The sequence below is a fragment of the Lynx canadensis genome, chromosome D3, assembly GCF_007474595.2.
Source record: "Lynx canadensis isolate LIC74 chromosome D3, mLynCan4.pri.v2, whole genome shotgun sequence".
Classification (NCBI taxonomy): Eukaryota; Metazoa; Chordata; class Mammalia; order Carnivora; family Felidae; genus Lynx; species Lynx canadensis.
Genome location: NC_044314.2, coordinates 87,262,367 through 87,275,225, shown reverse-complemented (window position 1 = coordinate 87,275,225; position 12,859 = coordinate 87,262,367). Strand labels below are relative to the sequence as shown.

Below are 12,859 nucleotides of genomic sequence, written 5' to 3'. Positions count from 1 at the left end.
CCCCGACTGGGCTTCTCCCTGCAGGATGCTGACTCGTGCTTCCTGGTCCCCGACACCCTTCCGTGTGCCTAGTGAATCGTCCCTCCTCCTGCAGCAGGACGTCGAGGGAGCCTTCTGACGCAGACCCACAGGTAAGGACCGCCCACTGGCTTTGGAGTTTGGGGGAGCTGGGGCTCGCTTGCTGTTTCCTCTTTCTTAAACATCTGACTTTATCTGATTAATGGGGTAGATTGTATTAATCGATCCTGCTTCTTGCAAATATTGATTGCTCACTAAGTAGGTAGGACTGATGTTCTGTCTGTGGTTCCTTTAGATGCCAGATATGATACAACCCCCCTCTGGTGGCCCTTGTGACTCTCCACTGTACAGGGCACCCTGAGGGACTTCTCTTCTCTTGGACCCCCTGGCCCAGCCTGGGCTCCCCACCCCCAGGAAATACGGCAGGACAGGAGTTTTGGGATTCCTCGGCCTTGGCAGAGGGCAGGGGCTGGGCGCTGCCTCTCGGCGTTTCCCATAAGCTGTGATTGGCGACATGGGAAAAACCTTGTGTGTGTTTTCACGTAGACATTTGCCTAGATGAGAAACCGAGCAGGGGCTGTGGCGTGTCTGAGATCCTCTCTGGAGTCAGTGGTAGCCCCAGGACTAGGGGTGGAGCCTCCCTGTGCTTAGTTCTTTCTCTCCTTCTGCCCTGGATCCTCCTGGGCTTCTTGTCCATCCAATTCCATTTCCTGTCCCCGGGTCTCTGGCACAGGCCTCTGTCCGTCCCCTTTTTGTCATGCCAAGGCCTTCGGTGGGTAGAGCAGGTAAAGTGGTGTTGCCTTTTCTAAACTCCAGCAAGCACTTCTCGCTGGACACTATTCAGCTAAACACGCTGTGAACACACTGACCCTGCTAAGCACACAGGGTCCATTATGACCCCGTTTTCCACGAGGAAGCTGAGGCTCAGAGATGGCAAGTGGCTGGCTCAAGGTCACCTAGCAAGTCAGTGGTGGGCTTGGGATCGGACCCCAAGTCTAGACCCTGAAGCACAGGACATGGTTTTCCAAATATGGCATGACTTCCCCAAAAGATGGGGTTCAGACTGTGCCCTTCCTTGGGGTCTGGCTCCACATCAGTCCCTTGCCTCCCCTGGGCCTCTGCTCCTTGCGGCGGAACAGGGCAGGGCAGACAAGGCCTCAGCTGTGTCCCCCTCACTCCTGGGTTCCCATGTTGGCACCGCAGGCTGTTTTCTCTGTAACTGCTCATTCTTTCCAGTTGCTGTAAAAAGGCCTCCAAGTGCTAAGAAGGGAGAGTGCTCTGTTGTATTTTTGTTTTGTTGTCTTGTGTTAATTCACTGTGTGAGAGTCTCGGAATCTCAGCTGCCAGGGTGGGTTTGGGGGAGGGCTGGCAGGGGAACGCAGGCCTGACCCTGAGCCTCCCCGAGGTCGCTCATCATCCTGCTGTGTCCTGCTGGCCTGCGGGGCCCTGGCGAGGCCTTCTCTGCCTGTGAGGCCTGAGCTCTGACGACAGCTTCTTTGCTTCCTGTTTCCTTTTCTACCAGAAGGCAGTTCTTTTTCCTTCCTTACAACTGCATTCCCCACGTACGTGGTTTTAGAGATGGTGGCCTTGTGGCCACCTGATCTGGGAGGGGAGACCCACTTAACCCCAAGAGTTCTCAAGGATTCCTGTGCTTCACTCGTTTATCCCGTGAACAGTTATTGCGTCCTTCATCCACATAGACCAGGTGCTGTTCTAGGTATTGGGCGCACAGCTGTGAACAGAGAGATGGGAGTCCTGCCCGCGTGGAGTTAGGCTCTCGTGCTTCAGGAACACTCCCTGCCCTACGGTCTCACCTCTGCTCTTTGCACAGGGGAAGATCATGGTTGCCCCTACCCACCTCTGAACTCCCCCTGGGAGTGTGTGGCCCTGACAGGCGTCAGGACCCCTGGGCCCTGGCTGGCAGGAGTGTGTGGGGGGGTGATGGGTATCGGCAGGCAGCCCTTCCCCAGTGGCTGAGAATGTGAAATCCCCTCCTCATCCCCACAGTGGGGTGAGGAAGGAAAGGGCTTAAGGAACAGGGTCTATTTTTAGAGGAGCTCTTGCTCCAAAGGAACAGGAGCCCTTCCTTCCAGAAGGTGGGGGTGGGGTGGGTGCAGGGCAGGGGGCTGCTGGAGTTGTTTTCTCCGCTCAGCCTGCCTGTGTTCTTCATCTGCTTGACTTGGATGCAGGGCCGTCCGCAGAGAGGGTTTGCCTGAAAGAGGCAGGGGGAGGGGGGTGTCCCAGCTGGGGGACAGCATCTGCCCTCAGGCACCCACCCAACCCGGGGCAAAGCTGAAGACGTTTGCCATGAGCTGAGCCCGTGGGCAGAGCTTCTAGCATTTGACCTTAACCTCCTCGGGTGGGGTCCTGGGGTGGGGGAGGGTCCGCAGGCACAGGTTCAGGGTCCTCACTTCCTTCCTGACGCCCCACACTCGCAGGGAGGGGCGCTTCCTGCCATTGTCTCTGTGAGGCCTCAGCAAGGTCACTGTCTCCTGAGGAGGAAGAGAGCGGATGTCACCAGCAGGACCTCAGCCCACAGCAGCACTGACACACATGTTTTGTCCCTGCCACCCGTGCTGGCCTCCCAGCCTCCCTGTAGCCCAGGACACAGACCGCAGGCAGGGTAGGGGCTCTTCTCCTTCACCTGCAGAAGCTTAACCCTGCCCGGAGCCACCCTAGCGGCTGTCCCCTCGGGGTTCAGGTCGGTGACGATCCGTGGCTGCAGCCAGCTCGCCTGGGCACAGAGAGGCAGGAGCTCGAGGTCAGGAGGCAGGGCCGTGGGACGCCGTGTTGTGTCCTAGAGCAAGGATGCTTCCCGCTTCCCGTGTTCCTTTGCTGTCCCCCCACAGTGCTTGGGAGAGAACTGGGTGAGATCTGAGTCCCCCTCCTGTCCCCTCCTGACTTCCCTCCGCCATATTTCTTTTTCTTTCGTGGTCCCTTGACACGCAGCCAGCCCTGCCCGGGACCTGGGCCGGAACGTGGAGGGGCTTTCAGCAGAGAGATCTCAGGAGCCTCCCTGCCCACCTACGGCCTCTCTGCTCTTCCTCAGCTCAGGGGCCTCTGGGAAGCCATTCCCTGGCTTTGCCCGCTGACTAGGTGGTGCGCGTCTTCCCGAGAGCATACTATGTTTTCATCCAGGTGGCAGAAATGCGTTCCTCCGGCTGCGTGTCGGGTCCCTGCTGCTGGTCACCTGGGGAGGTTTGCACAGGTGCACCGTGGCTCTCAGAGAGCCAGGCTGCAGTGCACTCGGCGTTCACACTCCAGGGTCGGCAGAGCCAGCGTGAGAAGCCGGCTCAGCCTCCCTCAGGCCGCGTGAGGCCAGGCTGTGGCCCTGTCTCAGCCTCCGTAGTCCCGGCCGGGGCTCCCCCCGGAGTTCTGCCCGCAGGCTCTCGGCACTGGTGGCACCCCCCTTCTGGCTGCCTTCTGTTCCCTCTTTCCCCATCTCTGACTTCACTCGGTTTTGAGGATGGGCCCACTGCTTGAGTTTCTTGCTCTTCCCCACGTGGTCGTGCACTGACGGACGCCATGTTTATAAGGAGGCATCTGGAAGCACTTGCTTATGAACTGACCCTCAGACCCACCGGGACCAGGTCCAGTCAGTGTTCTCTGGGTCATTTCCGTGCTTTGTTCCTCCCCACGTTTCCTGAGCCGCAGACCTGACTGGAACAATCACTTTGATTCCTGGAGACAGTGTCCAGAGCTTGGGATTCTCAGAGGGACTCCTGAGATGATGCCATTCAAGCTGGAGGTTGTGTGGCCCCAGACTGTTAATTTTAACAGCACGATGGAACCTGCAGATGATCGAAATGTATTCATCCAATGCATTGTAGTCATATGTTCATTCAATATTTAGTGAGTACCCACGATTCTGAGAGCTGGGTATAAAGGGATAATAAAACATTTAAAATGCTGGCCCTCCTGGGCTTATAGTCTAGTGTGGGTATACATGCAGTAAACAAATAGTGCAGTAAACTATGTAAGACTGACAGATGGGGATCAATGCTAAATTAACGCTAAATGAATGACAAGGCTTCTCAGGACAGTTAAGCAAAGGCCTAAAGGCGGCAAAGGAGAAAAAGCCAGGAGGTTATCTGGAGGAGGAACATCCAGGCAGAGGAGACAGCCTGTCCAAAGGCCCTGAGGCAGGAGCTTGTCCGGGATGTTCTTGAAACTGGAGAGAAGGAGGGAGGGGAAGGGGCTGGAGAAGAAATGAAAGCCCACATGCAGCAGGTCTTTGGAGGTCTTATTGAGACTTTGACTTTGAGCGAGATATGGTGCTGCTGAGGAGTTTGTGCCCAGGAGGGCCAGGCTCCCACTGAGCTTTAAAAGGATGGTTTCTGGCTATTGTGCTGGGAATGGACTGGATGGGGTGGAGGGAGGAAGAGGGGAGGCCAACGGGGAGACTGTTACCAGGGCCCGAGGTGGCAGGCCCTGGACCAGAGGGGCTGCGATGGAGGTAGTGAGGGACTTGGGCTCCAGGCATGTCTTAAAGGTAGGGCCTCAAGGAATCTCTGAGGGAACCAGGCAAGCCCTGTGGTGTGGACTTTTAGAAAACAGGTTCTCACAGACTTGGAAGGACTCAGGAGGTCAGCTTTTTTTGCTTACCCTCTGGGGAAACTGAGGACCGGTGAAGGAAGTCCCTGCCCAAAGTCACAATGCAAGCTGGTTAGTGGCAGAGCCAAGACTCAGGCTTCCAGCCCCAAGTCCAGTGTTTTTGTAGCTGAACTGATGGACAGCTCTGGGCGGGGGACGTGCAGGGGTTTGAGGGCTCAGGGAAGGACTGGCTGCGAACCCTGCTGCTGAGTGTGGGGTCCTGGCAGACTGCACCGGCGGGCAGGAATTCAGGGCTCTGAAAGCTGAGAGTTCTGGGTGCTCCGGGCCTTGAACAGCTCTCTCTGGGATGGTGTTTTGACTTGGTCGGACAGAGGTCTGAGTTGGTTGGCCATGTCTGAGCTCTGGGGCAGATCAGTTGGTGCTCCCGTGCATTTTATTAACACTTTATTGAGCTTCTTCCAAGTGCTAGGCCAGAGATAAGATGTGCTTACTCTCGAGGCGCTAACAGTTCAGGGGAGACAGACAGGTGAACCCACATGCCCCTGGGACAGTGGCAAGCTGTCCACACTGGGGGGATTTCTATCCACGGTCAGGCCGGACACTGAGCAGATTCTTCAATCTCCAGACACCCCAGAGAACACAAGCCAGAGGCCGTCGGTACACCAAGGGGTTCGGGGTAAATCCACAGTCCATCTCTTGTAACAGAGGGGGCAACGAGGGTCGGTGGGGGCTGGGATCTCAATGCCCTACAGCTGTGTCACCTAGAACAGGTTTGGCTTAAACTGTGACGACCCAGTGGCACCCTGAACTTGATTATACTCCCTGGGAGGCAACCTTGAATTTCATCGCTGGGACTTCCTGTGTGCCTCTCTGTGAATAGGGCTGGTGACTTATTTTTAGCTTGCGAGCCTGCTCTAATGATGAACTTTAAGTCACTTGTGACCTTCGCGATGCAGAACAAGGCCTGTGAAGTTCCCGGCTCTGCACAGGGGGGTCTGGGCGTTGTCTTTAGACTCCCCAGCATGAAGGTAAAGACAGATTTTGCTTTGGCTCTCTTTGGTGAAGTTGAAACTATAGGCCAAAGGAGGGAAACCCAGTTTGATTTTTCTTTCGGCCTTTTAACTTGACCTGTCCCCATCACAATAAATGTACCATCGAGGAATGACAGCTTGGAAATTGCTTCCATTGATTGATTTTCAGCTGTCTCCAGAAACGGTTCTCATTGCCCAGTGCTCTGGTTAGCGCCCTGTGACCACGGGTAACAAGCGTGTGGTGCCCGGAGGTGGGAGATCCGGCCACATGCTGAAGAGAGGCGTGAGCCCCAGTGGGCTGGGTGTCCAGCCAGCCTCTGTCCTTCTGTTGGCGTCGTCCTCAGAGGCCAGAGGAGGTGCGAGGACAGCAAGGAAACCAGGCGCAAGCTGTTGAGTCCCTTCCTTCCCTACTGTGGGCTGCAGCTTGTCTCTGGGCCTGTCTGCCCTGGGCTGACATGGCTTGACAGGGGATTTCATTCCTGCGGTGCTTCTCATGTGTAGACCCCTTGTCTAGGACAACTGAGTTGGGTGCTGTGCCCACAGATCGGTGGTGGGTTTCAGGATTCACACCTCCCCTCTGGGCTCAGTCTCCCTGAGAAAAGGGGGTTTGTCGGCTTGTTCTCATCGAGCAGCTTTCTGGGAGGTGGGTTCCCAGATGGGAGGCATGGCCTTAGTTAGGTTGGGCCGTCATTTATCTCACATGTATTAAATACCTTCTGTGTGCCTGAGCTGTGCTATGTGCCAGAGGTAAAAATGAATCCAAGTTGTGCTTTGACGGGGGAGAACCATGCCTCCCCTCTTCCCTCTAGATGAGCTTTGCCCTTCTAGGCCACGCACTTTGAGTACTAAAGCCATCGGCTCGTGCTGTTTCCTGTGCCTTTCCCCCTTCTCCATCTGGTAAACTCCTGTGCGTCCTTCAAAGCCCAACCAAAATGCCCCCTTTTCAAGTTACAGATACTCTTGGGAAATATGGTGCACTCACTCCCTGGTGCTTTGCTGTGAATGAATTTATTAAGTGGAAACAAGTGGGCGAGGATGAGATAAGACGGCATCTCAGCAGGAGGGACATCTCTTACAGCATGAGTTGCCCCAGGGCCAGCCCATCCCATGACCCGCGCTCTACTCCTGCCACAAGGGGATATCTGAGGTCAGGGACACGTTTTCTTCAACCACTAAAGCATTTCACAAAGATGGCCTAGATTTGAAAGGACTGACGGGAGGAAAGAAAGCAAATGAGAAAGCCAGTGTAGAGCATCTCACATGGTGCCTGGCACTTAGTAGGTGCTTAATACACACAAGTTCCTTGCCTAACACAAACAAGCAGAGTTGGCTATAGATCCCAGGGCTTACAGCTGCCTAGGGACCGGTAGCTGTGCCCCTAGTTGGCAGAGCTCTCTGATCCAGATCTGTGTGGGGCTCGGAGCACATGAGCGAATGGCTCCTTCTGTCTGTGAGGTCAGGAAAGGCTCCTGCGGCTGGGGACCCTTGGAGCTGTGGAGGCAGAGTGTGAAGGAGGGTGTTTAAGGATGCACCTGCCCCAGATGAGACGGCCTGAGTCCCCTCTTTTACACAAGAATGGCCCATGCCGTGCCAGCTCCTGAGCTCTGTGTATGACACAGGAAGCTGGGGACAGGCCTGGCTGGAGACGTGAACAGCCAGCGGAATGCCACAGTGTGGCCACCAAGCCTGCCCAGCCTGCCCCCGCCCTAGGCAGGAGGGACTCCCCCTGCTCTGTCTCCCCGAGCATGCTGGGCTTGTACGCTTCTGGTTTTGTACTGCTTGGTGATTTTTTAGCAAGCAGCTGGACCGAAATATAATTTATGGAGCATACAATTCCCCCATTTGAAGTGTACAATTCAATGGTATTTCATATATTTGCAGACTTACGCAACCATCAGAGGTTTTTGGAACATTTTTATCACTCCAAAAAGAAACCCGTACTCCTTTGCTGTCACTCCCCTTCCCCCACCCCCTGGCAGCCACTAATCTGCTTTCTGTCCCTACGGATTTGCCTGTTCGGGACATTTCGTGTAATGGGATCGTACACTATTTGGCCTTGAGTGACCAGCTTCTTTCACTCAGCATCATCTTTCAGCATTTATCCGTGCTTCGCTTCTATTTTTGGCTATTACAAATAACGCTGCTGTGAACATTCATGTACAAGCGTTTGTGTGGACTTCTGTTTCATTCCTCCTGAGTATGTACTGGGGAGCGGAATTGCTGGGTCATATGGTAACTCAATCTTTAACATTTTGAGGAGCTGCTGCAGGCTTTTCCAAAGCAGCCGTCCCATTTTACAGTGCACATTAAAAAAAACCTTTTTTAATGTTTATTTTTGAGAGAGAGAGAGAGAGAGAGAGAGAACGAGAACAAGTGGGGAGGGGCAGAGAGGGAGACACAGAATCCAAGCAGGCTCCAGGCACTGAGCTGTCAGCACAGAGCGCAACTCGGGGCTCGAACTCACCCACCTCGAGATCATGACCTGAGCCGAAGTTGGACACTTAACTGACTGAGCCACCCAGGCCCCGCCCCCACATTTTAAAAAGTACTGACAGACATGGAGAGTTGGGCCAGAATGGGTGAGGGCTCCTACTGGGAAAGGAGGGAGAGGGTAGGTCTCCCAGGGGCTAAAGATCCATACTGGGTGGAGGTGTCAGGGACCAGCCCAGAGGCCCTGTCAGAGAACGCCCCACCCAGGCCACAGATACAGCCACAAGGATGCTGAGTGAGTCTCCTCAATCCCATTTGCTCAAAGGCTCTGCTCCTGAGATCTGTGATGGGGCCCAGCCCTTCTTAGTCTGACTCCATCTCACCACCCTTGACCCTGCACTCCTACCACTGCCATTCCCCAGTCAGACCATGCACTTTGAGTACTAAATCATTGGCTCATGATACTCCCTGTGCCTTTCCCCCTTCTCTCCTGGTAAACTCCTATGCATCCTTCAAAGCCCAACCAAAATGCCCCCTCTTCTATGAAATCTTCCCCATCAGGCTATCAGCTGGTGCCTTCTCTCTATTCCAGCTGCACTCTGTTCCTTCCTCTATTAATACATCAGGTGCTCAAATGAGTGCCTGTCCCCTATCCCAGAAGGTGACTTATTCCAGGATGCTGAAACTAAGGACCAGGAAAAGCCCACCGGTTCCCCTAAGGTGCCTGCTCTTCTTCCCTGCCCAGCCAGGCTGTCTCCGAACTGTCCTCCCTACCAGGAGGTGGAAAGTGGCTGGGTAAGCTGGAGACCGTGCACATACTTCCACTGTGAGCTGAGCGCCTGTGTCCAGGTGGGAGGGGGCGAGGCGGGAGGGCGTGTCCCTGCAACCTTGGTGCATGGGTGACCTGCTTTTTTGTGAGCGCGTGTCCGGGAACCTGCAGAGCCCTCCTGCCCGCTCCCTTTGAGTCTCCGTTCTGTCTCTGAGCTGATTAACACGCTGACGTCCATCAGGAGATCACGTCACTTTTGGTCTCCCTGTAGCCCGGCAGCTGAGATGTATTGTTCCGTACTCGTCCACCGCACCACTACAGAGGGCCGTGGCCGGCAGGGAAAGAGGGATTATGTTGTTCCCATCTGGCTTCAGCTGCCTTGCCGGCCCATCCAGCTGTTCCCTGTTACCCACTGCCAAGCAGCAGATGCGGGGGGTGAGGTCAGCCTGGGAGCTGGGGACCTGCCCATCATCTTCACGTGAATGTCTTCAAGGCTATTTCTGGCTTCGCCATTATCCCAGCGGCTTCGGGGGATAAATATAGACGCGGATTGAAAAGCCCCAGTGGCAGGCAAGCAGGCAGGCAGTACTGGAGAGTGTGCGGACGGGGTACTTGGCTATAAATAAGTCTGCTGGAACACCCCCCCCAGCCACGCCGCCACCAGCCGTGTGTGGAAAGACAGATTTCCTTGCCGACTCCGTCCCAAAGCCCACGTGTGCCTGGGGGCCCCGGGGGGCAGAGGAGGGAGAGGGGAGGATGCAGGTGTGTCGGGACCTCGTGCAGATGGGCTGCTTGCTGGGAGTCGCTCCCCCGTAGCGCTCCTTAGAGTAGCTTGCAAAGGGGAATGGCCAGTGGCCCCCGCGGGAGTCCTAGGGACAGCTACGCCGGAGGGACAGGATGTTGTGCTAAGAACCGTGGTCTGGCTCAGCTCCTCTCCTCAGCTCAGTCCCCCCAAGGCCTGGTTCCTGTTGCAGGGCTGCCCGCAGACAAGGGCTGGGCCGTGGGTGGTTCTGGGGCCCCGGGCGGCAACGTGCCTGTCTCCTCTTCTGCTTCCTCCCTGCCTCGATCCACCCTCCTGACAAGAGCACAGCTTTGTTTATCTTCTGCTTCCCCTGTCCTCGCTGCTCAGTCGAGGGAGTGACCCTTGTTTAGGCTGGCGTTGCAGGGGAGGGGTCCGGTCGCTCCCTGGCCCTTTCCCTTCCTGTCTCTTGTCTTCCTTCCTGCCCATTTCCCCGCTGCCTCCTCCTGGGCGGGAGCAGGTAGCTGGGGCTGGCGTAGAGTGAGGAACAGGACGCGTGCCCGAGAGCTACTTCTCATGGACGAGGAGAGTAGTCGGTAAGCTGGCAAGAATCCTGTGAGCTCCCCGTGAATCAAATATTGTTTCTGTGCAATCACCGAGCCAGGGAAGCGGCTTCCCGTGAGCCCGCTCGCCCCCTGTGGCCTTGGCCAACAAAGGCTGAGAGCTGGAGTGTGCGAGAAGAGCCGGTGCGGGGAAGAAGTCACACTTAGTAACACTGCCTGCATAGACCCTGCCCTCGTGCTTGCTGCCTGCACATGGGGAGTGGGCAGCTGCTGCGTGGGGGTGTGGCCAGGCCTGCAGAGGAGGAGGGGCTATGCCCCTGCCCCACGGTTATCCTAGAGATCCTAGAGCTGGTGGCTTTAACCCCGAGTGTGGGCAGGGAGCTGAGATGAACTGTCTGATGAACCCCCACTCTCAGGAGCTCATTGGACACTGGACGGGACAGGGTCTGCCCATGGTGGTGATGGTGCTACACGCCTGTGGGGATGGGGCAGGGAGCCCAGGGAGGAAGGTCTCGGGTGCCGGTACTTGCATTCACCCCATGCAATGCCAAGTTCACCCCACAGCTGAGGTGCGGTCGGCATAAGCGGGGAGGGCCTTCCCTGCAGAAGGAACAGCCTACGCAAAGGCATGGAGGCACGGTGGGTCCCACTGTGAGTCTGGTTAGGGGGTGTGCTGGGAGGCCAGGCAGGGTGGAGGGAAGGAGCCAGGTGTGTGGGTGGTCGTGTGCTGCTTAAGGAGCGTGGATGTCCTCTTGAGAGCTGAGGGGAGCGTGGAGGGGCTTTTATCCCGGGAATGTCACTCTCTGATGCGGGTATCAGAAAAGGGCTTCATCTGGCTTCATGTGGATGACAGGTCGGAGGCGGGGGGAGGAGGGGGCAGGCTGATGGCAGCGTCCCGATATCTTGCTTTGTCGAGTGCATACCTGAAAGATTTTTTTTTTGTTTTTAACTGAGCCTGTAAAACCGGGACGTACGCGTGTGGGTGCACGCCCGAGAAAGTGGGATTTCTCAAGATGGCAGTGCTGAGCTGCGGTCCGCAGACGCCCGGCGTGAAGCCACCGTCGGCTCCCCTTGTCACCAGAGGGGTGACTTTGTCCAGCAGGCTTGGCCCCCTGCCAGTGACCCGGGTCTGGAGCCAAGATAACTGACCCCCAAGGGTCTCAGCCCTTGACCTGGGGTTCCCTGTAACCCCGAGTCAGCTGGCTATAAAGAGATGTCAACGTGTGGCTCTCAGCATCCTCTCCCCCTCTGCCACTGCTCTCCCCTCCTTACCCTAGTGCTGAGTGAGTCTAGCACCCCAAAAGAGAAGTATCTCTAAAGTGTTGTTTGACAAAAAGATAAACATGTTTGCTTAAGCGAGCCACAGGACCCAGAAGTTAATCTGGTCATGTAAATATTTTCATGTATTTACGATTCTGCGGGTGTATTTTGATAGAAGAAAGGAGAGATTTGTGTGGCCCTGACCCTGCCTTCGGGGAGAGGGTGTGATGTTGACTCTGAGTACGTGAGTCAGAGGTCCCACGCTGCTCTGGAGCCCTGCTGTCTGTCTGCAGGGACCGAGAAGATCAGAGCCAGGACGCTCCCAAAGGCCACGCAAGGCCGGGACTCCATTTCTCTGATGGGGCCCGGAAGGAAGTCGTTTCTCTCCTCAGCAACGCCTCTGACACAAAACGTGTGGGTCCTTCACGCCAAGCAGTTCTCCGGTTCTCCGTGGACACCAGCTGTGCGTCCTCTGTGTCCGTTCCATTCTTACACTAGCGCCCCCCACTTGGCACAGACCCCATGGGTTAAGGGCTCGGTCCCACAACTGCCTTCCATTTCAGATGCCTTTCAGTCCCAAGTGACGGGTCCTGGGTTCCCCGCTCTTCTGTCCATTCTGACTACAAAGGCGGGCTTCCCATACACCCCTCTCTCCGCCTCCGGTTGGATCATTTGCTAGAATGGTTCGCAGAACTCGGGAAACGTTTGCTGATGTTTGGTGGTTTATTATAAAGGGTGTGATAAAGGACACAGATGAACAGCCCGATGAAGAGGCATGCAAGGTGAGGTCCGGAAGGCTCCCCACCTCAGGAGCTTCTGTCCCTGTGGATTCGGAGAGTGCCACCCTTCCAGATGTCAACCTGGAGGCTCTCTGAACCTCTTGTTCAGGATTTTTATGCACAGATGATTACATCGTTGTCACTGTGGTTAGTTCAATCTCTAGCCCCTTCTCCCCTCCTGGGGGTAGGGGAAGGGGTGGGTAGGGGCTGGTCACTGGGGCTTCCTCTGGGGAGCTCAGCCTCCAGCTCATTAGCATACAGAAGACACTTGTCGTTCAGGAAATCACAGGAGTTTTAGGAGCTCTGCGGAGGCCAGAAAAGGAAGCAAAGACCAAATATGTATTTTTTTATTATATCACAAGATCATAGGGAAACTGATCCCTGAGGAGGCTGGGTGAAGGGACACCCAAGGGACGCAGCAGCAAGAGCCTGGGCTTTCCCAGGGCCGCACCCAGACCCACCGGGCCCTCTCGGGTCTGTCCTGGCACCTGTGGAAGGCACTTCCTTGCAGGCCCAGGAAGATGGAAAGCTGAGGGCCCTTGCTTGGCCCTTGGGGACCCCCAGAGGTGCTCCTGGACCCTCTCTGTCTTGCCTTGTCCCCTGCCCTGCGGCCATCCAGCCCTTGCTGGTGGACCTGGCTCAACCCTGCTCCCTCACCCACCTGCTTCCTGTTAGGCCTCCTGAGCCGAGCAGAGCAGGTGGTCTGTGCCCGGCTC

At 56.1% G+C, this 12,859-nt stretch overlaps 1 protein-coding gene across 10 annotated transcripts in view; it reads left to right on the top strand.

Moving 5' to 3' along the window:
* PITPNM2 (phosphatidylinositol transfer protein membrane associated 2) overlaps positions 1 to 12,859 on the top strand; it is a 143,834-nt gene that overhangs the window by 34,257 nt on the left and 96,718 nt on the right. For all 10 annotated transcript variants that reach the window (XM_036064328.1, XM_030336424.1, XM_030336425.1 and 7 more), the window contains exon 2: positions 25 to 131. The gene's annotated coding sequence lies outside the window, so the exon portion shown is untranslated. The remainder of the gene's footprint in view (positions 1 to 24; positions 132 to 12,859) is intronic.